The 23,856-nt window shown below is 40.5% G+C and overlaps 1 long non-coding RNA gene across 1 annotated transcript; it reads left to right on the top strand.

Moving 5' to 3' along the window:
- The first annotated feature begins 338 nt into the window (after positions 1 to 338).
- Positions 339 to 23,530, top strand: LOC138931195 (uncharacterized). Its single transcript, XR_011446472.1, has 3 exons — positions 339 to 659; positions 6,435 to 6,592; positions 20,211 to 23,530. It is a non-coding gene; the product is annotated as an uncharacterized lncRNA (long non-coding RNA).
- The last annotated feature ends 326 nt before the right edge of the window (positions 23,531 to 23,856 follow it).

The following is a 23,856-nucleotide window of genomic DNA, read 5'->3' on the forward strand; positions in this document are numbered from 1 at the left end:
TATCGCCTCGCTCTTATAGGTCACGTCTGTGCCTGTGTGCTGTGTGCTAACTCGCTTCAGTGCTGTCTGACTCTGCAACCCACTGGATTGCAGCCCACCAGGCTTCTCTGTGTTAGGACCAATCTGGAGCCAGGACAGGCCCTAAGGGGCAGGCTAGGCCTGAGGTTTAGTGTCTAGGAAGGCTGAGGCACTGGAAACTCCCGCAGGCAGTGTAGCTTGACCAATCAGAAAAATCCCTGTAGTCCCCCACCCACGCCAGACCCGAGCAAATCCAGATAGGGATGTGAGGTTTAAAAGTTCCGCGTGTGCATACGGTTTAACCAATCAGCTATGCTGTTACAGGAACAAAGAACCATCTGTATAAAAGTAGATGTGATTCAGAGCTCGGGGCTCTTGTCGGATTCCACTGTGCTGGATGAGACCTGGGCCCTAACTCGAGCTAGCAATAAACCCCTTTATGCTTTTGCATTGCTGTGGACGTCTTATTCTCTCAGTTTTGGGGACTCGGACTCTGAGCATAACATTTGGGGGCTTGTCCGGGATCCCTTTAACTGGGAAGAATAACACTCTCCTGGCAGAACCGGTGTTAATTCTGGTTAAGTCCAGCGTAAGGCTGAGGCCCAGCATCGTGCTGGGGAGGCGGCTGGCTCTGTTTTCAGGTTAAGACCGGCGTAAGGCCGAGGCCTGGCATTGTGCTGGGGAGGCGGCTGGCTCTGTGGACGTCCTGTCGGTAAGATACTCTCTAGGGGAGAAAAAGGTTAAAAAAAGGGGGCCCGGGAAGACCTAGTACTGTGTTCTTGGCCGATGTACATTTGTTGTCTGTTTGTTGCGTCTGTGTGAGTGCTGGCACTGTCTCTGCTCTTTGTGTGCTCATTTGGTCTCCTGTGTTTTTCTCTGTAATCATGGGACAAACAACTTCTACTCCTTTGTCTCTTATGACTGACCACTTCTCTGATTTTAAGTCTAGAGCACAGAATCTATCGGTGCTGGTGAAGAAGAACAAATTAATAACTTTTTGCAGAGCAGAATGGCCGACCTTCCATGTAGGCTGGCCCTCAGAAGGCACTTTTGACTTGGGAACTGTACACCAAGTCCGAGATATCATCTTCCGACTGTGGATTGGACACCCTGACCAAGCTCCCCCCCACCCCTCCTTGGGTAAAACCTTTTTTGCCTCAACAGGGATTTTCTACCCCTCAGGTGTTGGCGACACATATAAGAAAGAACCCAAAGAATCTCAAGGAGCTGAACCAACGGCGCCGCTATATACCCCATCTTGCACGGGGAATTGTTAGGGGAAACACACTGATTAAAACCGCCCCACCCTGGCCAGGCACCATAGTAACCATTTGCATGAGTTGTTTTATGACAGGAGATCCTGATAAAGAATATGGAACTAATAAGCCTCCACCAACCGGAAGAGTTCGGGAAAGGTTTAAAGGAGACACCGCCTGTACATTGTGAGCCACGCAGCAGAGCAGTTCTCCTGGGTTTCCTTACCCTGCTGCTCTCCACCCGGGTGCCCTTTCCCAATGAAATCTCTTGCTTTGTCAGCACATATGTCTCCTCGGACAATTCATTTCCGAGTGTTAGGCAAGAGCTCAGTTTCGGGCCCTGGAAAGGGTCCCTCTTTCTGCAACAAATGGTGACTCTGGTGGGACTCTTCTTCACCGAGACTGACATCCTGACCACTCGGGGTACTCAGGGGCCAGCTTGCCTGCCAATGGACCAGACCCAGCGGCCGCAACTGGGACCCTTTTGTCCCTGGTCTCCTCCTGATGCGGACAACTGGTCAGAGTGCCCCGACCGGTAAGAAACAAGAGACTTTATTGATCTCTCTCTTCTCTCTCTCTTTCCTCTCCTTAACCCTTCCTATCCTTCCCTGTTTTTCTAGTCCCCTGGTCCTGGATGCAAAAATCTCGTCGAAGGGCCCTCAGCCTGAGCTGAGGATTGGAGACTGATCACCTCCTCTTGGCAGAGAACTCGAATTCTGGTTCTGATTTCTGGTAGGGCCGAGTTCCAGTCCTCCCTTCTCTGGAAGCCCAGGGAAAAGTCCCGTAAGGCCTGGGTATCTGTAGGTGGCAGGAGACGTCTGTAAGGCCACCCCTTTTGCCCCCTCTCCCACCTCCTCCCCCTTCTTTCAACCTGGCTTCCTTTCCTCCCTTAAAATCTTTGATGTTACAGAAAGGCTTGGTGGGCTACAGTCCACAGGTCGCAAACAGTCTGATACGACTGAGTGACTTCACTTTCACTGTGATGAGGACTGCCGGGTTTTTATGTGTGTGTTTTAACTATGTGATCTGTGTAGTGATTTTTGATGGCCATTTTGCTTTGTCTGGCCACCATGTGGTTTAGACCTGCCGCCATTTGTTAGAATTTGATTTTCTTTCCCTGTGCCTTGAGACTAGGGCTCTCAGGAACACTTATCTAGACCATCTCTAACTCCTGACACTGAGGGAAAAAAAGGACTTGAAGCTAGATCTTGCACTGTGTCTGTCTAAATATGTCTTGGTATGTCTCTGTCTCTGGGTAATATTTTTGAGGTTAATTTGTATATGGGATCTATTTATCTGGCTTAAAAAATGTAAGCACTTACAAATCAAGTAATTCTAAATTAAACAATAAATTCCAGGTTCAGGTGAACTGGGAAATATTCAATGTTAAATACCTGATATTAATGTTTGTTTGTTGACCTATCTAAGATAGACATGTCTTAGAATAATTAACGTTAAAAAAATATTTTCATTGTACCCAGGTTTCATATAAGTTAAATATTATATCTGTTACAAGTTTGTCAAAAGTAAATTACCTCAAGTTAAAAAAAAATCTTCAAAAAAATGTAAATGAGATATGAGCTTTTAGATAAACTCTATTAAGAATAATTATGCTTTAGGAATGTCTGTCTGAAATAGTCTGTCCAAATTGGGGTAACTTGAATTGGGTTGTGCTAAACTAAGTGATGGAAGTTCACTGACTAGCTAGCTCATTTCCAAATAGAGTAAGATTTTGAAACATTTATTACTGAACATTAGTTTCCTCTTACAAAGAAGCTAAAGAAATTTGGGACTGTTAATGACTAAAAATAAGCTGACGCAAAAACTCGATTTTGGCTTTTCTCTCTGTTAAAAGGACACACTTTCTTCAGATGTTGAACTGCATTTGACAATAGATTTAAGTTTATTTGCCTCTTAAATGGTCTGTTCTGTATTTGCCTCTGAAATCCCATATTGTTACTTTGGCTGAGTGAATAGCTATTGTTCCACAGTGACCTATAGTCCCATCTGACTGAGTGCTCGAAACCTTTCTGATATTTGTTGACAAAACTTCCTAAATCATTCTATGAAGCACTTTTGGCTTCTAGCTAACTTTGGGGTGCTTCAGAGGGCCCCTGAAGCATCCCAAGGAGAGATATTAAACTGTGTTTATTTGGTGGGTTAAATTACATGGAAAAGATTATCAGATGAGTAATAAATCTGCTCATGTTATAGTGTATGGTAAAATAACTAATACAGATATCCTAAAAATTATATGAAGTTTTTAACATTCTGATATGTCCTGGTATTTTAATGGAAAACCTGATGACTTTACAAAAGTTAGCAAAAGGACTGAATGAACCAGGAAATATGCTTATAACTTTTATGGTTTCTATCTGAAAAATTATGGGTTTGAATCTTATGTTTTCAGGGAGTAAGAAAAATCTTCCTCTCAAACTAATTATGACAATACTTTGGTAAAATTAAATGTTATAAACAAAACAATTATATTTTCTATCTGACTCCTCCAAAAATTGAAAGTTCTTAGGTTTCCAGTAAGTTTATCAAATGAGTTAGGAAGGTTATCTCATGGATACAAATCTCAAGAAATTTTTGAGACCTTAAAAAAAAATTCACCTAGATTTGTTAGGCAAAATCTGTGATAAGACTTTGGTGTGAGATTCCCAGCCCTGTTTTATTTTAAAAGTTCAGTCTGAGACTCTATAAATGTTTTAGCAAAATAAAAAACCTATGATCACAAGCTTGTTGACCATGCCGCGTGAAACCAGCAACCCGCTCGGCAGGGATCCCTCTTCTCGCTCCGGGCCCATTAATTGTAGGGGTAGCTATTTAATGAACTTTATCAGACATCTGGTTCTTTCTTCAGGGCCATCTCATCTAAAATCGCCCACTCTTTCCTCTTAAATAAGACATCTCGATGGACTAGTGACTAATCAGCCCATGCTCACACGTAACTGTGCTGTCATACATTTGGTATTTTTTAATTTTGGGGGATGCTTGGACTCAGCTATGGCCATCTGAGGCCCTGACCCGGAGCATGAATTGTAGCTGGACTTAACTGCATCTTGAGCATCCCCATAATGGTAGGCACGAGCATCACGGTTAATGGTCACAGGACATAATCATTATATTGTAAATCCCCTATACTCTTCCCTCCTCCCCCTTAAATATTTATCACTATTTTTAACACACTCTCCCCTAGATACTAATATAAATTTATCCCACCCCCAATACTCAAATCAGCACTCCAACCGAGGTAAGTATATAAGTGCCTGGGTCTCCTACATGACACATAGTTAATGTAGCTTAAACTTAAAGCAAGGCACTGAAAATGCCTAGATGAGTGCACTAACTCCATAACACATAGGTTTGGTCCCAGCCTTCCTGTTAACTTTCAATAGACTTACACATGCAAGCATCCACACCCCGGTGAGTAACGCCCTCCGAATCCGTAGGATTAAGAGGAGCAGGTATCAAGCACACATCCTGTAGCTCATAACGCCTTGCTTAACCACACCCCCACGGGAGACAGCAGTGACAAAAATTAAGCCATAAACGAAAGTTTGACTAAGCCATATTGACTAGGGTTGGTAAATCTCGTGCCAGCCACCACGGTCATACGATTAACCCGAGCTAACAGGAACACGGCGTAAAACGTGTTAAAGCTCTACATCAAATAGAGTTAAATTCTAATTAAACTGTAAAAAGCCATAATTACAACAAAAATAAGTGACGAAAGTAACCCTATAGAAGCTGACACACTATAGCTAAGACCCAAACTGGGATTATATACCCCACTATGCTTAGCCCTAAACACAAATAATTATAAAAACAAAATTATTCGCCAGAGTACTACTGGCAACAGCCCGAAACTCAAAGGACTTGGCGGTGCTTTATACCCTTCTAGAGCAGCCTGTTCTATAATCGATAAACCCGGATAAACCTCACCAATCCTTGCTAATACAGTCTATATACCGCCATCTTCAGCAAACCCTAAAAAGGAGTAAAAGTAAGCTCAATCATAACACATAAAGACGTTAGGTCAAGGTGTAACCTATGGAATGGGAAGAAATGGGCTTGATTTTCTACCTCAAGAAAAACCAATACAAAAGCCATTATGAAACTAATGACCAAAGGAGGATCTAGTAGTAAACTAAGAATAGAGTGCTTAGTTGAACCAGGCCATGAAGCACGCACACACCGCCCATCACCCTCCTCAAGTAGATACAATGCACTCAAACCTATTCACATGCACCAGTCACATGAGAGGAGACAAGTCAACAAGGTAAGCATACTGGAAAGTGTGCTTGGACAAACCAAGATATAGCTTAACTAAAGCATCTAGTTTACACCTAGAAGATTTCACACACTATGAATATCTTGAACTGTACCTAGCCCAAAACTCCCATTCTTCAATCAAACGACCAAAACAAACTAAAACAAAACATTTACCCTAATTAAAGTATAAGAGATAGAAATTCTAAACATGGCGCTATAGAGAAAGTACCGTAAGGGAACGATGAAAGAAAGAATCAAAGTACAAAAAAGCAAAGATTAACCCTTGTACCTTTTGCATAATGAATTAACGAGCAAAAAACTTAACAAAACGAATTTTAGCTAAGTAACCCGAAACCAGATGAGCTACTCATGGACAGTTTATTAGAACCAATTCATCTATGTGGCAAAATAGTGAGAAGATCCATAAGTAGAGGTGACACGCCTAACAAGCCTGGTGATAGCTGGTTGTCCAGAAAATGAATTTTAGTTCAGCTTTAAAGATACCAAAAATACAAACAAATCTCACTGTATCTTTAAAAGTTAGTCTAAAAAGGTACAGCCTTTTAGAAATGGGTACAACCTTCACTAGAGAGTAAGATCTAACAACACCATAGTAGGCCTAAAAGCAGCCATCAATTAAGAAAGCGTTAAAGCTCAACAATAAAAATAATATTAATCCCAGCAATAATACAGCTAACTCCTAGCCCTAATACTGGACTATTCTATTACTAAATAGAAGCAATAATGTTAATATGAGTAACAAGAAATATTTTCTCCTTGCACAAGTTTAAGTCAGTATCTGATAATACCCTGACTGTTAACAGTAAATAAAAATAACCCAACAATAAATGATTTATTAATTGTGCTGTTAACCCAACACAGGAGTGCACACAGGAAAGATTAAAAGAAGTAAAAGGAACTCGGCAAACACAAACCCCGCCTGTTTACCAAAAACATCACCTCCAGCATCCCCAGTATTGGAGGCACTGCCTGCCCAGTGACTAGACGTTCAACGGCCGCGGTATCCTGACCGTGCAAAGGTAGCATAATCATTTGTTCTCTAAATAAGGACTTGTATGAATGGCCACACGAGGGTTTTACTGTCTCTTACTTCTAATCAGTGAAATTGACCTCCCCGTGAAGAGGTGGGGATAAACCAACAAGACGAGAAGACCCTATGGAGCTTTAACTAACTAGCCCAAAGAAAATAGACTTAACCACCAAGGGATAACAACACTCTTTATGGACTAGCAGTTTTGGTTGGGGTGACCTCGGAGAACAAAAAATCCTCTGAGCCATTTTAAAGACTAGACTTACAAGTCAAACCAAATTATCGCTTATTGATCCAAAAACTTGATCAACGGAACAAGTTACCCTAGGGATAACAGCGCAATCCTATTCAAGAGTCCATATCGACAATAGGGTTTACGACATCGATGTTGGATCAGGACACCCTGATGGTGCAACCGCCATCAAAGTTCGTTTGTTCAACGATTAAAGTCCTACGTGATCTGAGTTCAGACCGGAGTAATCCAGGTCGGTTTCTGTTATGTATTTCTCCCAGTACGAAAGGACAAGAGAAATAAGGCCAACTTCAACAAAGCGCCTTAAACCAATTAATGACCTTATCTCAATTAATTTCACAAACAAAACCTGCCCTAGAAAAGGGCCTAGTTAAGGTGGCAGAGCCCAGTAATTGCGTAAAACTTAAACCTTTATACTCAGAGATTCAAATCCTCTCCTTAACAAAATGTTTATAGTCAATATTCTAACACTCATTATCCCTATTCTCCTAGCCGTAGCTTTTCTTACGCTAGTTGAACGAAAAGTCCTAGGCTACATACAGTTCCAAAAAGGCCCAAATGTTGTAGGACCATACGGCCTACTTCAACCCATCGCTGATGCAATTAAACTTTTCATTAAAGAACCTCTACGACCTGCCACATCCTCAGTCTCAGTATTTATTCTAGCACCCATCCTGGCCCTAACCCTAGCCCTAACCATATGAATCCCCCTACCCATACCCTACCCTCTCATCAACATAAACTTAGGAGTCCTCTTCATATTAGCTATATCAAGCTTAGCCGTATACTCAATCCTCTGATCAGGCTGAGCCTCCAACTCAAAATATGCTCTCATCGGAGCCCTACGAGCAGTAGCACAAACAATTTCATATGAAGTAACACTAGCAATTATCTTACTGTCAGTTTTACTGATAAATGGATCCTTCACCCTCTCCACGTTAATTATTACACAAGAACAAGTATGACTAATCTTCCCAGCATGACCCCTAGCAATAATATGATTCATTTCAACACTAGCAGAAACAAACCGAGCACCATTTGACCTTACCGAAGGAGAATCTGAACTAGTATCAGGCTTTAACGTAGAATATGCCGCAGGGCCATTTGCCCTATTCTTCATAGCAGAATATGCAAACATTATCATAATAAATATTTTCACAACAACCCTCTTCCTAGGAGCATTCCACAGCCCATACATACCAGAACTCTACACAATTAACTTCACCATTAAATCACTACTACTCACAATTACTTTCCTATGAATCCGAGCATCCTACCCCCGATTCCGTTATGACCAACTAATACACTTATTATGAAAAAGCTTCCTACCCCTAACACTAGCCCTATGCATATGACACGTATCACTACCCATCCTCCTATCAAGCATCCCCCCACAAACATAAGAAATATGTCTGACAAAAAAGTTACTTTGATAGAGTAAATAATAGAGGTTTAAACCCTCTTATTTCTAGAACTATAGGAATTGAACCTACTCCTAAGAACCCAAAACTCTTCGTGCTCCCAATTACACCAAATTCTAATAGTAAGGTCAGCTAATTAAGCTATCGGGCCCATACCCCGAAAATGTTGGTTTATATCCTTCCCGTACTAATAAACCCAATCATCTTTATTATTATCCTGATAACCGTTATACTTGGAACCATTATCGTTATGATTAGCTCCCACTGACTACTTATCCGAATCGGATTCGAAGTAAATATACTCGCCATTATCCCTATTATAATAAAAAAAACACAATCCACGAGCCACGGAAGCATCAACCAAATATTTCCTAACTCAATCAACAGCCTCAATACTATTAATAATAGCTGTTATCATTAACAATATTCTCAGGCCAATGGACTGTAATAAAACTATTCAGCCCAACAGCCTCCATACTCATAACAATAGCCCTCACTATAAAATTAGGAATAGCTCCATTCCACTTCTGAGTCCCAGAAGTAACACAAGGTATTCCCCTATCCTCAGGCCTAATCTTACTTACATGACAAAAACTAGCACCCATATCAGTACTCTACCAAATCTCCCCATCCATCAACCTAAACCTAATCTTAACCCTATCAATTCTATCCATTATAATTGGAGGCTGAGGGGGACTAAACCAAACCCAGCTATGAAAAATCATAGCCTGCTCATCAATCGCCCACATAGGCTGAATAACAGCAGTTTTATTATATAACCCCACCATAACATTACTGAACCTAATCATTTATATCATTATAACTTCCACCATATTTACACTATTCATAGCCAACTCAACCACAACCGCCCTGTCACTATCACATACATGAAATAAAGCACCCATCATAACAGTCCTAGTCCTCATCACCCTCCTATCAATAGGAGGACTCCCTCCACTATCAGGATTTATACCAAAATGAATAATTATTCAAGAAATAACAAAAAATAACAGCATTATTTTACCCACCTTCATAGCAATTACAGCACTACTAAATCTATATTTCTACATGTGACTTACATACTCCACCGCACTCACAATATTTCCCTCCACAAACAATATAAAAATAAAATGACAATTCTCGACCACAAAACGGATAACCCTCCTACCAACAATAACCGTACTATCCACTATACTACTACCACTCACACCAATCCTTTCAATTCTAGAATAGGAATTTAGGTTAAATAGACCAAGAGCCTTCAAAGCCCTAAGCAAGTATTATTCACTTAATTCCTGATAAGGATTGCAAGATCACATCTTACATCAATTGAATGTAAATCAACCACTTTAATTAAGCTAAATCCTCATAGATTGGTGGGCTCCACCCCCACGAAACTTTAGTTAACAGCTAAATACCCTAAACAACTGGCTTCAATCTACTTCTCCCGCAGCGAAGGAAAAAAGGTGGGAGAAGCCCTGGCAGAGTTTGAAGCTGCTTCTTTGAATTTGCAATTCAATATGTTAATTCACTACAGGACCTGGTAAAAAGAGGAATCAAACCTCTGTTCTTAGATTTACAGTCTATTGCTTTACTCAGCCATTTTACCCATGTTCATCAACCGCTGATTATTTTCAACTAACCACAAAGATATCGGTACCCTTTACCTCCTATTTGGTGCCTGAGCTGGCATAGTAGGAACCGCCTTAAGCCTACTAATTCGTGCTGAACTAGGCCAACCCGGAACTCTACTTGGAGATGACCAAATCTACAACGTAGTTGTAACCGCACATGCATTCGTAATAATTTTCTTCATAGTAATGCCTATCATAATTGGAGGATTCGGCAACTGACTAGTTCCTCTGATAATTGGAGCCCCTGATATAGCATTCCCTCGGATAAATAATATAAGCTTTTGACTCCTTACCCCTTCTTTCCTATTACTCCTAGCATCCTCTATAGTCGAAGCCAGAGCAGGAACAGGTTGAACTGTATACCCTCCTCTAGCAGGCAACCTAGCCCATGCAGGAGCCTCAGTAGACCTAACCATTTTCTCTCTACACCTGGCAGGTGTTTCCTCAATTCTAGGGGCCATTAATTTTATTACAACTATCATTAACATAAAACCCCCTGCAATATTACAGTATCAAACTCCCCTATTCGTGTGATCTGTATTGATCACTGCCGTACTACTCCTTCTCTCACTTCCTGTATTAGCAGCTGGCATCACAATATTACTAACAGACCGAAACCTAAACACAACCTTCTTTGACCCAGCAGGAGGAGGAGACCCTATCTTATATCAACACCTATTCTGATTCTTTGGACACCCTGAAGTATATATTCTTATTTTACCTGGATTTGGAATAATCTCCCATATCGTGACCTACTATTCAGGGAAAAAAGAACCATTTGGGTATATAGGAATAGTATGAGCCATAATATCAATTGGGTTCCTAGGATTTATTGTATGAGCCCATCATATATTCACAGTCGGGATAGACGTCGATACACGGGCCTACTTCACATCGGCTACTATGATTATCGCCATCCCAACCGGAGTAAAAGTCTTTAGTTGACTAGCAACACTTCACGGAGGCAATATCAAATGATCCCCCGCTATAATATGAGCCCTAGGCTTCATTTTCCTTTTTACAGTCAGAGGCCTAACTGGAATTGTTCTAGCCAACTCCTCCCTTGATATTGTCCTCCATGACACATATTATGTAGTAGCACATTTCCACTACGTACTATCAATAGGAGCTGTATTCACCATCATAGGAGGGTTTGTACATTGATTCCCCCTATTCTCAGGCTACACTCTTAATGATACATGAGCCAAAATCCACTTTGCAATCATATTTGTAGGCGTTAACATGACTTTCTTCCCACAACATTTCCTAGGACTATCTGGTATACCACGAAGATACTCTGACTACCCAGACGCATATACAATATGAAACACTATTTCATCTATAGGCTCATTCATCTCACTAACAGCAGTGATACTAATAATTTTTATTATCTGGGAAGCATTCGCATCCAAACGAGAAGTCTCAACTGTAGACCTAAGCACAACGAATCTAGAGTGACTAAACGGGTGCCCTCCACCATATCACACATTTGAAGAACCCACATATGTTAACCTAAAATAAGAAAGGAAGGAATCGAACCCCCTGTTATTGGTTTCAAGCCAACACCATAGCCACTATGTCTCTCTCAATAAACGAGATGTTAGTAAAACATTACATAACCTTGTCAAGATTAAATTACAGGTGAAAGTCCCATACATCTCATATGGCATATCCCGTACAGCTAGGTTTTCAAGACGCAACATCACCCATCATAGAAGAACTGCTACATTTTCACGATCATACACTAATAATTGTCTTTCTAATCAGTTCACTAGTACTTTATATTATTTCACTAATATTAACAACAAAATTAACCCATACCAGCACTATAGACGCACAAGAAGTAGAAACAATCTGAACCATTTTACCGGCCATTATTCTGATCATAATTGCTCTCCCATCTTTATGAATCCTATACATAATAGACGAAATCAACAACCCATCTCTCACAGTAAAGACCATGGGATATCAATGATACTGAAGCTATGAATATACAGACTATGAAGACTTGAGCTTCGATTCCTATATAATTCCAACATCAGAATTAAAACCAGGAGAACTACTATTACTAGAAGTAGATAACCGAGTTGTATTGCCTATAGAAATAACAATTCGAATACTAATCTCTTCCGAAGACGTCCTGCACTCATGAGCAGTGCCTTCCCTAGGACTAAAAACAGATGCAATCCCAGGTCGTTTAAATCAAACAACTCTTATGTTGACTCGTCCAGACCTATTCTATGGTCAATGCTCAGAAATCTGTGGATCAAATCACAGTTTTATACCAATCGTTCTTGAACTAGTCCCACTGAAATACTTTGAAAAATGATCTGCATCAATATTATAAAATCATCAAGAAGCTATGTCAGCGTTAACCTTTTAAGTTAAAGACTGAGAGCATGATACTCTCCTTGATGACATGCCACAACTAGACACATCAACGTGACTTACAATAATTCTATCAATATTCCTAGTTCTCTTTATTGTCTTCCAGTTAAAAATCTCAAAACACAATTTCTACTACAGCCCAGAGTTAATAACAACAAAAATACCAAAACAAAACACCCCTTGAGAAACAAAATGAACGAAAATCTATTTGCCTCTTTCATTACCCCTATAATACTAGGCCTTCCCCTTGTTACCCTCATTGTTTTATTTCCTAGCTTACTATTCCCTACATCAAACCAACTAATCAAAAACTGCCTCATCTCCCTCCAACAGTGAATGCTTCAACTTGTATCAAAACAAATAATAAGTATTCACAACACCAAAGGACAAACACGAACATTAATATTAATATCCCTAATCCTATTTATTGGGTCTACAAATTTATTAGGCCTACTACCCCACTCATTTACACCAACCACACAATTATCAATAAATTTAGGCATGGCTATTCCCTTATGAGCAGGAGCCGTAATTACAGGCTTTTGCAACAAAACTAAAGCATCACTTGCCCATTTCCTACCACAAGGGACACCCACCCCACTAATCCCGATGCTAGTAATTATTGAAACCATCAGCCTCTTCATCCAACCAGTAGCCCTTGCCGTACGATTGACAGCCAACATCACGGCAGGACACTTGTTAATTCACTTAATCGGAGGAGCCACCCTTGCATTAACAAGCATCAGTACCACAACAGCACTTATTACATTTATTATTCTAGTCCTACTAACGATTCTCGAATTCGCAGTGGCTATAATTCAAGCCTACGTATTCACCCTCCTAGTTAGCTTATACCTGCATGACAACACATAATGACACACCAAACCCATGCTTATCACATAGTAAACCCAAGCCCCTGGCCCCTCACAGGAGCACTATCTGCCCTCCTGATAACATCTGGCCTTATCATATGATTTCACTTCAACTCAACAGCCCTACTGACCCTAGGCCTAACAACAAATATACTTACAATATACCAATGATGGCGAGATGTAATTCGAGAAAGTACCTTTCAAGGCCACCATACTCCAACTGTCCAAAAAGGTCTTCGCTACGGAATGATTCTCTTTATCATCTCCAAAGTCTTATTCTTTACTGGATTCTTCTGAGCTTTCTACCACTCAAGCCTTGCTCCCACACCCGAACTAGGTGGCTGCTGACCCCCAACAGGCATTCACCCACTTAATCCCCTAGAAGTCCCACTACTCAACACCTCCGTTCTTCTAGCCTCAGGAGTCTCCATTACCTGAGCCCACCATAGCCTCATAGAAGGAAATCTTAACCACATATTACAAGCCCTGTTCATCACCATTGCACTAGGTGTATACTTTACACTACTACAAGCCTCAGAATATTATGAAGCACCCTTTACCATCTCAGATGGAGTTTACGGTTCAACCTTCCGTAGCCACAGGATTCCATGGCCTCCATGTCATCATCGGATCCACTTTCTTAATTGTCTGCTTTTTCCGCCAACTGAAATTTCACTTCACCTCTAGTCACCATTTCGGTTTCAAAGCTGCTGCCTGATACTGACACTTCGTAGATGTAGTGTGACTTTTCCTCTATGTATCCATCTATTGATGAGGCTCATGTCCTTTTAGTATCAATCAGTACGACTGACTTCCAATCAGTTAGTTTCGGTTTAACCCGAAAAAGAACAATAATCCTTATAATTACTCTCCTGACTAATTTTACGCTAGCTACGTTACTCGTAACTATCGCATTCTGACTCCCCCAACTAAACGTGTACTCAGAAAAAACAAGCCCATATGAATGTGGATTTGACCCCATGGGATCCGCTCGCCTTCCCTTCTCTATAAAATTTTTTCTAGTAGCCATCACATTTCTCCTCTTCGACCTAGAAATTGCACTACTCCTACCACTACCATGAGCCTCACAAACAACTAACCTAAACACAATACTTACCATAGCCCTTCTCCTAATCTTCCTACTAGCCGTAAGCCTAGCCTACGAATGGACCCAAAAAGGACTAGAATGAACCGAATATTGTATTTAGTTTAAAATAAAATAAATGATTTTGACTCATTAGATTATGATTAAGCTCATAATTACCAAATGTCCCTCGTATACATAAATATTATGATAGCACTTGCAGTATCTCTTACAGGACTACTGATATACCGATCCCACCTAATATCTTCCCTCCTATGCCTAGAAGGAATAATACTATCCCTATTTGTCATAGCCATCCTAATAATCCTAAATTCACACTTCACCTTAGCCAGTATGATACCTATCATCCTACTGGTTTTCGCAGCCTGCGAAGCAGCACTAGGCCTATCCTTACTAGTAATGGTATCAAACACATACGGTACCGACTACGTACAAAACCTTAACCTACTACAATGCTAAAATATATTATTCCAACAATAATACTTATACCCCTAACCTGACTATCAAAAAACAACATAATCTGAATTAACACCATGCTTCATAGTTTACTAATTAGCCTTACAAGCCTACTCCTTATAAATCAATTCGGTGATAACAGCCTCAACTTCTCATTAACTTTCTTCTCCGACTCCTTATCTACACCACTACTAATCCTAACCATATGACTTCTTCCCTTAATATTTATAGCCAGTCAACATCATCTATCAAAAGAAAGCCTAGCCCGAAAAAAACTATTCATCTCAATATTAATCCTATTACAACTATTTCTGATTATAACATTCACTGCTGCAGAACTAATCTTCTTTTATATCCTATTCGAAGCAACACTAGTCCCTACACTCATCATTATCACTCGATGGGGAAACCAAACAGAACGCCTAAATGCCGGCCTCTATTTCTTGTTTTACACACTAGCAGGATCCCTGCCCTTACTAGTCGCACTAATTCATATCCAAAACACAGTAGGATCCCTAAACTTCCTAATCCTTCAATACTGGGTACAACCAATACCCAACTCCTGATCCGACGCCTTCATATGACTAGCATGCATAATAGCCTTTATAGTAAAAATACCACTATACGGACTTCACCTTTGACTACCCAAAGCCCACGTAGAAGCTTCAATTGCAGGCTCCATGGTTCTTGCAGCAATCCTACTAAAACTAGGAGGTTATGGCATAATACGAATCACACTACTCCTAAATCCAGTCACCGACTTCATAGCATATCCATTCATCATATTATCCTTATGAGGCATAATCATAACCAGCTCAATTTGCCTTCGCCAAATGGACCTGAAGTCACTTATCGCATATTCTTCCGTCAGCCACATGGCACTTGTTATCGTAGCCATCCTCATCCAAACACCCTGAAGCTACATAGGAGCCACCGCCCTGATAATCGCCCACGGGCTCACGTCCTCCATACTTTTCTGCCTAGCAAACTCCAACTACGAACGAATCCACAGCCGTACAATAATTTTAGCCCATGGTCTACAAACACTTCTTCCACTAATGGCTACCTGATGACTCCTAGCAAGTCTAACTAACCTAGCTCTACCCCCAACAATCAACCTAATCGGGGAATTATTTGTAGTAATATCAACCTTTTCATGATCTAACATCACAATTATTCTAATAGGACTTAACATGGTAATTACCGCTCTGTACTCACTCTACATACTAATTACTACACAACGGGGTAAATACACCCATCACATCAATAACATTTCACCTTCTTTCACACGAGAGAACGCACTCATATCACTATGCATACTACCACTACTACTTCTATCCCTAAACCCAAAAATTATCCTAGGCCCCCTGTACTGTAAATATAGTTTTAAAAAAAACATTAGATTGTGAATCTAACAGTAGAAGCCTATCACCTTCTTATTTACTGAAAAAGTATGCAAGAACTGCTAATTCTATGCTCCCATGTCTAACAACATGGCTTTCTCAAACTTTTAAAGGATGGCAGTTATCCATTGGTCTTAGGAACCAAAAAATTGGTGCAACTCCAAATAAAAGTAATAAACCTATTCTCCTCCCTCACATTAACAACCCTAATTCTACTAACCGCACCCATCATAATAACTAACCCCAACACCTATAAATCCACCAATTATCCACTTTACGTAAAAACAACCATTTCATGTGCCTTTATCACTAGCATAATTCCTACAATAATGTTTATTCACACAGGACAAGAAATAGTTATTTCAAACTGACACTGACTAACCATCCAAACCCTTAAACTATCACTCAGCTTCAAAATAGACTATTTCTCAATAATATCTGTCCCAGTAGCACTATTCATCACATGATCCATCATAGAATTCTCAATATGATATATACACTCAGACCCCAACATCAACCAATTTTTCAAGTACTTACTCTTATTTCTTATTACAATACTCATTCTCGTTACTGCAAACAATCTCTTTCAACTATTTATCGGCTGAGAAGGAGTTGGAATTATATCATTTTTACTAATCGGATGGTGATATGGACGAGCAGACGCAAACACAGCAGCCCTACAAGCAATTCTGTATAACCGCATTGGCGACATCGGATTCATCCTAGCAATAGCATGATTCTTAATTAAACTTAACACTTGGGATCTTCAACAAATCTTTATACTAAAACCAGACAACTCAAATCTACCCCTAATAGGCTTAGTATTAGCCGCAACCGGAAAATCCGCACAATTCGGCCTACACCCATGACTGCCCTCTGCAATAGAAGGCCCAACTCCTGTCTCAGCATTACTTCACTCAAGTACAATAGTAGTAGCAGGCATTTTTCTATTAATTCGTTTTTACCCATTAACAGAAAATAACAAATTTGCCCAATCTATTATATTATGCCTAGGGGCTATTACCACACTATTTACAGCAATATGTGCCCTCACCCAAAATGACATTAAAAAAATCATCGCCTTCTCCACATCCAGCCAACTCGGCCTTATAATGGTAACAATTGGAATTAACCAATCCTACTTAGCATTTCTCCACTTCTGCACCCACGCTTTCTTCAAAGCCATATTATTCATATGTTCCGGTTCTATTATCCACAGCCTAAATGATGAACAAGATATTCGAAAAATAGGAGGCCTATTCAAAGCAATACCATTTACCACAACAGCCCTCCTTGGCAGTCTCGCACTAACAGGAATACCTTTCCTCACCGGATTCTATTCCAAAGACCTAATTATTGAATCCACCAACACGTCATATACCAACGCCTGAGCCCTCCTAATAACACTAATCGCCACCTCTTTCACAGCCATCTACAGCACCCGTATTATTTTTTTCGCACTCCTAGGACAACCCCGATTCCCAACTCTTATCACTATTAATGAAAACAACCCACTCTTAATTAACTCAATCAAACGCTTACTAATTGGAAGTCTTTTCGCAGGATTCATCATTTCCAACAATATTCCCCCAACAACAATTCCCCAAATAACTATACCCCACTATCTAAAAATAACCGCCCTAGCAGTCACATTCCTAGGTTTTATTATAGCACTAGAAATTAGCAACATAACCCATTACCTAAAATTTAAAATCAAACATATTTAAATTCTCTAACCTATTAGGATACTACCCCACAATTATACACTGCTTAACCCCCTACATAAACCTAACAATAAGCCAAAAATCAGCATCCTCCCTCCTAGATCTAATCTGACTAGAAACCATTTTACCAAAAACCATTTCACTAACCCAAATAAAAACAGCTACCATAATCACAAGCCAAAAAGGCCTAATCAAATTATATTTCCTCTCCTTCCTAGTTACAATCCTCGTCAGCACAATTTTATTTAATTTCCACAAGTAATCTCTATAATTACTACAACACCAATTAATAAAGATCAACCAGTAACAATAACTAATCAAGTACCATAACTGTATAAGGCAGCAATCCCTATAGCCTCTTCACTAAAAAACCCAGAGTCCCCTGTATCATAAATAACCCAATCCCCCATACCATTAAACTTAAACACAATCTCTACTTCCTTATCCTTCAACACGTAGTAAACTATAAGAAACTCCATTAACAGACCAGTAATAAATGCCCCCAAAACAACCTTATTAGAAACTCAAATCTCAGGATATTGCTCAGTAGCTATAGCCATCATATAACCAAAAACCACCATCACACCCCCCAAATAAATTTAAAAAACCATTAAACCTAAAAAAGACCCACCAAAATTCAATACAATACCACATCCAACTCCACCACTCACAATCAATCCTAACCCCCCATAAATAGGTGAAGGTTTTGAAGAAAATCCCACAAAACCCATCACAAAAATGATACTTAAAATAAATACAATGTATGTTATCATTATTCCCACATGGAATCTAACCATGACCAATGATATGAAAAACCATCGTTGTCATTCAACTACAAGAACACTAATGACCAACATTCGAAAAACTCACCCACTGATAAAAATTGTAAACAACGCATTTATTGACCTCCCAGCTCCATCAAACATTTCATCATGATGAAACTTTGGCTCCCTCCTAGGCATCTGGTTAATTTTACAAATCCTAACAGGCCTATACCTAGCAATACACTATACATCCGATACAATAACAGCATTCTCTTCTGTAACCCACATTTGCCGAGATGTGAACTATGGCTGAATCATTCGATACATACACGCAAATGGGGCATCAATATTTTTCATCTGCCTATTCATGCATGTAGGACGAGGCCTATATTACGGATCATACACCTTTTTAGAAACATGAAACATCGGAGTAGTTCTCCTATTTGCAACAATAGCCACAGCATTCATAGGCTATGTCCTACCATGAGGACAGATATCATTCTGAGGGGCAACAGTCATCACCAATCTCCTCTCAGCAATCCCATACATTGGCACGAACCTAGTCGAATGAATCTGAGGGGGATTCTCAGTAGACAAAGCTACTCTCACCCGATTCTTCGCCTTCCACTTCATCCTCCCATTTATCATTGCAGCCCTCACCATAGTCCACCTAATTTTCCTCCACGAAACAGTGTCCAACAACCCCACAGGAATCCCATCAGACGCAGACAAAATCCCATTTCACCCTTATTACACCATTAAAGATATTCTAGGCGCCATACTACTAATCCTTGCCCTCATGCTACTAGTATTATTCACACCCGACCTACTCGGAGACCCAGATAACTATACCCCAGCAAATCCACTCAACACACCCCCTCACATTCAACCCGAATGATATTTCCTATTTGCATATGCAATCCTACGATCAATTCCCAATAAACTAGGAGGAGTCCTAGCCCTAGTCCTCTCAATCCTAATCTTAGTACTCGTACCTTTCCTCCACACATCCAAACAACGAAGCATAATATTCCGACCAATCAGCCAATGCATATTCTGAATCTTAGTAGCAGACCTACTAACACTCACATGAATTGGAGGACAACCAGTCGAACACCCTTATATCGTCATTGGACAACTAGCATCTATTATATACTTCCTTATCATCCTAGTACTAATACCAGTAGCTAGCACTATCGAAAATAACCTCCTAAAATGAAGACAAGTCTTTGTAGTACAATTAATATACTGGTCTTGTAAACCAGAGAAGGAGAACAATTAGCCTCCCTAAGACCAATTATGGTTATAAAAATCATCAGACCAAAATCAGTGAGAACAGACCTATTTTCCAAACAAACTAGCCTTAATTTGGTTATATTTGATAAAAATGAGGGTAACTTTAAGGAAAAAAAGATATTTCAAAATGTTAAATACCAGTTTGTTAATGGAGGTCTGCATCTAGTAAGACTCATCTCTTAGATAGTTCTTGCTGTTATGTGATGTTAATGCAAAATTTAATTGAATTCTTAAAAAAACACTCTAAGTTTGCTTCTGAAGCTTATCTCAGTAATCTATCTTTGGATGAAGATCAGATGCCTCAGACCTGCAACCAGGACTGGAAAAAGACATAATTTAAGAGACTGTCTCCAACCTGGATGGAAGGACTTTTTATACCAGGAGAAACTACACTACACCAGGATGAGAAGACGACGACATCAGAGGTAGACAGCTTCCCCGAGATGCTGGACCTGATTCGTATGATCATTTATGTTTTCTTGGCTTCTTAGACCTTTGCATATAAGTCAAATGCTTTTCTATCATAGGCCTGCTCCTATGCTAGTTTTAAAAATCAATCCAATTGTTGGGTTTGTGGCCAATTACCTGTGTCTAGTTCTGGGTTACCTTGGTAGATTTCTCTACTACCAGACTCTAACTGATTGGCCCTGAAAAAATTTACTTAAAAATTATAGTCATATTCAGGTCACTATGGTATTACTAGATAGGATCCCCTCACTGGGCCAATTAATAATGTCTGCTCTGACTCTGGCTATAAATTTGAGCTTTTTTCTACTACCCAAGCTCAATCAGAACAAGAAAAGTTTCGACAAAGAAGGGAAAAATCTCCCACAATTATGGGATGGATTTATATAGATAATACCAGGCTACAATAATTTAGGTTTAAAGTCTCCTCTGTTGGAAAAAATAAATAAATAAATAAATAAATCATACTAAAGATAATCAGTCTAGTAACACTAAAAAAAAACTGGGCTATGTGCCTTATAGATGGTGCCAATATATAATTTCCCTAAAAGATAAAGATTCTGCAGGGCAGACTAAGTCAGATGACCTGAAGATATACTGGGCTACATCTAATGGAAGTTCTTAACATAAGTCTTACTTGTGACTTTACTAATACTGCTGGCTATGTTATTTGTATTTCCCCTGTCTTACAAAATTGCTGTTTCTTACACTGTCCAATATGTGTGTGAGGCCTCTAATAGAACAATATATAGTCCCGTATGAGATCGATGATGGTAACAGTGTAACTCTAGATATGGCAAAAAGCAACAAGAGGGAATATTTTCCTGGACCAAAAAGCTAGTAAGACAGGTGGTCCAGAGAATTTTAGATACTGTTTTATGGCCTAGTCCAGTAACAGCACATTGAGTGGCCTGTTTACCTGAGAATGGACACTCTCAGCACCATGAGATAAAATAGTCATGAAGTGGCCCCCCTCATAATCATGGTCAAGTTTATGAGCAAAATGGGGCTCTGCCAACTGAAGACTGACACTCGCCATCTGCATCTACGAAGATTAAATCATGGCCGCTGCAACTGCTGACTTTGAACGCCCCTGAAAGGAGTTCAGGGTGAAAATCAGGAATGAGGCACTCTGTGCTCTGAGAAAAACTGGCAGAACAGGCCTTCAGATAATTAGATTTTTTCAGGAAAAGATTTTGTGAGTCCCAATTCTTGTATCTTCTCATACCTAGAGAAACACTGACATCATTAACGGTAAAATCTGCTTTGGCTATTAAAGAAAAATTTACAATTAAAAGTCAAAATAGTGTAGCTATGGTTCGGATATCCTGGAAAATAACTAAGTGATGCTATGGGTGTACTTTCAGATTAGACCTTGTATTGCTAAACACTTGAGTTTTCTGAGTCGTGTCAGGCTTGGATGCCACCATTTTCAAAACAATGTCTGCTGGAAGCTACTAACCTTACTTTTTATAAAACTAGGCAACTGGCTACATGGCTACAAGTCTCCCTGAAGTGCCAGGTCCAGACTGGGTTTCAGGCCTATTCTTCTAAAAAGAAATGAGCCAGTTATCACTCCTCCAACTACTTCTAATTGGGTCTGTTACACCAACATGGCAAACCAAGGGATTAGGATTTTAATCATACAAGACTCAGATCTAAAACATGGAACTCAGAAATACTTCCGATTCAGTGTCTATACTCCAAGCTGGGGCAGTCCTATGCCCCATTTTGACAGGAAGTTATCACAGTCATAGTTGCCTAGTTCCCTAAAATTAAAACTGAGCCGGACTCTGTGGGGCTCTGGAGTACAGATCTGTTCTGTGTTCTCCTTTTTTTATCTATACGATATAGACTTTGTTCAGCCTCCTTGGCCTTCCCTGAATTCCAAAACATGGATTCAAACAATTGCTAATCAGGGAAGGGAGGGGATACAAAAACAGAAACAATCAAAAGTTGGTACAGCCTCCAGACAGAGTCCTGGTTCCTACTCAAAGAAATATGCATAACAATGTCTTTGAGCCCCCACCCAGGTGGAAGATGGTAACTTCAGACTGAACACAAGATTCCTGGAGCACAGCTCTGTTGCCTCACCACCAACCCATCAGAAGGGGTCACAAAGCCTGCAACCCTCACCCCAAATGTTGCCTTCTGTTTCCGGGGACCAGAGACGACCATCCTGTTAGATCTCCTGTTTGGCCTTTGTCTATTTCATCTCTGAGAGGGGCCAACTAAATTGTTGTTACTACAAAGGTAAAAGCTGGTTTCAGATGTGAAAAACCCCAACTTAGATCAGGTAGAGAGAGACTTCTGCTCTATTAGGCAGGCCTACGCCCATGCACAGCAGGAAGAAGTTACAGAAGAAAGAGACCTCTGCCCCAATTCCCAAAAAGTATCTTGAGTATGAAGTCTCTCAGGGGGCTTATGTACTGCGTTAGGGGAAAAACGTTGTTTTGATGTAAATCACTCAGGGCTAGTAAAAAAAATCTATGGCCAAAGTAAGGAAAGGGCTAGCCCAACGAAAAAGAAAGCAAGAGGCCCAACAGAGATGGCTTGAGTCCTGGTTCCAACAGTCCCCATGGTTAACAACGCTGATTTCCACCCTGGTGGGCCCTCTCATAGTGCTACTACTGATTCTCACTCTTGGCCCCTGTATCCTAAATAGACTTATCACATTTGTTAAGGAGCGCATCAATACAGTCCAGGTACTAGTACTGAGGCAACAGTATCAGGCCCTGCCCCCAAATAAAGAGGAAGATTCCTCTATGTAGCTGAAGACAGGGGGGAATGTTAGGACCAAACTGGAGCCAGGACAGGCCCTAAGGGGCAGGCTAGGCCTGAGGTTTAGTCTCTAGGAAGGCCGAGGCACTGAAAACTCCCACAGGCAGTGTAGCTCGACCAATCAGAAAAATCCCTGTAGCCCCCCACCCGCGCCAGACCCGAGCCAATACAGATAGGGATGCGAGGTTTAAAAGTCCTGCACGTGCGTATGGTTTAACCAATCAGCTATGCTGTTACAGGAACAAAGAACCATCTGTATAAAAGTAGATGTGATTCAGAGCTCGGGGCTCTTGTCGGATTCCACCGTGCTGGATGAGACCTGGGCCTTAACTCGAGCTAGCAATAAACCCCTTTATGCTTTTGCATTGCTGTGGACGTCTTATTCTCTCAGTTTTGGGAACTCGGACTCTGGGCATAACACTCTGTCCATGTGGATTCTCAGGCGAGGGTACTGGAGTGGGTTGCCACGCACTCCTTCAGGGGATCTTTCTGACCCAGGGATTGAACCCTCTTCTCCTGCATCTCTTGCTCTGGCAGGCAGGTTCTTTACCACTAGCAACACCTAGAAAGCCCTTGAAGACCCATAGCACTTGACACATTTCCTCTACTGTAGCAAATAATAAAGAGGTTTGTGGGCATGTCCACTTCTCTCACTGGATTCAGGTTTCTCTAGGCCAGAGACTGTTCAGAG

The sequence above is a fragment of the Ovis canadensis genome, chromosome X (genome assembly GCF_042477335.2).
Source record: "Ovis canadensis isolate MfBH-ARS-UI-01 breed Bighorn chromosome X, ARS-UI_OviCan_v2, whole genome shotgun sequence".
NCBI classification, from domain to species: domain Eukaryota; kingdom Metazoa; phylum Chordata; class Mammalia; order Artiodactyla; family Bovidae; genus Ovis; species Ovis canadensis.